Genomic DNA, 1,582 nt, shown 5'->3' with positions numbered 1-1,582 from the left:
AGTAAATCAAAACAATCAGAGCTTGAACCTAGTCGAGCTCGGCTGGTTTACACCCCTAAAATTAACTAATAAACAACAAACAAGCCATGCTCGAGCTTCATGTAAAAAAAATAACTCGTTTGCACCCATAAATTCGAGTAACCATAACTTATACATCAAAATTGACAGATTAAATAGTAATTATGCCAATTCAACAATCTAACGTTTGCATAATCTAATCTCCAAGTAACAAAAAGATTGAAAAAACCATAAATCATCAATAAACCAAACAATTAAATAGTGGGTTTTGAGCGATTACCTCTAAGAACCAAGATGTGATTGGAATAAACAAAAATAAAACTAAAAGTCAAGAACAAGCTCGTCTTTGCTGTCGGAAAAGTAATGGAGGATATATGGGGCGACCCACCCCCCGAACAAGGCCACGTGAACACGAAGCTGCTTCAGAGCGGCTTCTTTGTCGGGTTTTCGCATGAACATCCCAGGAAACATCTTCGATTCGATCTGTCTTTTAGGTTTTTGTTAAGAGATTTTTAACGAAACGAATGAAATCAAAAACCCTAGTAGTTGTTGTGTTTGTGTCTGTGTTGGTAGCAACGTATTAAAGGTGGATGATGAATAGGAGCCCATATGATATGAGGTGGTAGTTAATTCAAGCCCATTGCGGCCCAGCAAGACTGCAACTACAAGTAGAGGGGCACAAAATACTCCGTTCCGGATCTTACCCGCAACCGGTTCCTACCCGTGTGGGTACAACCTGGCATAAGATTTCTCCCGGACCCGCCGAAAACGAAAACCAGAAAAACCCGGTCAAATACCTAAAAAAATGAATTTGGTTGAATTAACTTGTTCAATCTCATCGATTGAATATAAGTATGCTATTATGAGTTCGAGCAAGCCGCTTTGGTAAAACCGTTAGACACACTGCTCTTAGGAAGCGGTGCTAGAGCATCTCGGTTCGAGTCCGAGTGGCGGCATGCCATCTTCTAAACTATATCCGTAATTGATTCCTACCGACCCAGTTTTGAAGTTTACCGAGCATACCCAAAACCAGCTCATACCCAGTTTTGTTTTTTTAAAATACCCGGATTATGCATCTCTAACTAGAAGTCTAGAATTAAATTTGCAAAAATAAATAAATAAATAAAACCTTACCTTTAATAATATACACCCTATTATCCATCACCAGCTACATTTTTTTTTACTTTAACGACTAAATTTTTACAATCTATAGGATTTGAACTCATAACCACCTATTTAAAATCTTAATCATGTTATCATCCCATCAAAATGAGAATGACATCCATCACTAGCTACTACCTTAGAGTATTCACATCTTGCTCGATATTTTGTTCTATATAATTTAACAAGAAAAAAAGTATACATTTTTCTATAAAATTTGTTTATATTTTAAGAACCTCACACATTCTATTCTTAATCTCTCTATATTTGTCATATTAGGATAGTAACCGTGTGGTGTTACACACGGGTGTAACATATTTAAAACGTAATATATATGTTGTGGCGAATCTAGACTTGAAACATAGAAGTAGCGCTTAATTTATTTTTTCACATTCCATACAAT

General features: G+C 36.2%; 1 pseudogene; it reads right to left on the bottom strand.

Moving 5' to 3' along the window:
- Positions 1 to 303: 303 nt before the first annotated feature.
- On the bottom strand, positions 304 to 513 carry LOC143567101 (mitochondrial import receptor subunit TOM6 homolog pseudogene; annotated as a pseudogene).
- Positions 514 to 1,582: the final 1,069 nt, after the last annotated feature.

This window comes from Bidens hawaiensis, unplaced genomic scaffold, assembly GCF_021521415.1.
Source record: "Bidens hawaiensis isolate Kalapana, Puna unplaced genomic scaffold, B.hawaiensis_p1.1 tig00023216_1, whole genome shotgun sequence".
NCBI classification, from domain to species: Eukaryota; Viridiplantae; Streptophyta; class Magnoliopsida; order Asterales; family Asteraceae; genus Bidens; species Bidens hawaiensis.
Note: the sequence above shows the minus strand (reverse complement) of the source record. Positions and strands in the feature narration are given on the sequence as shown.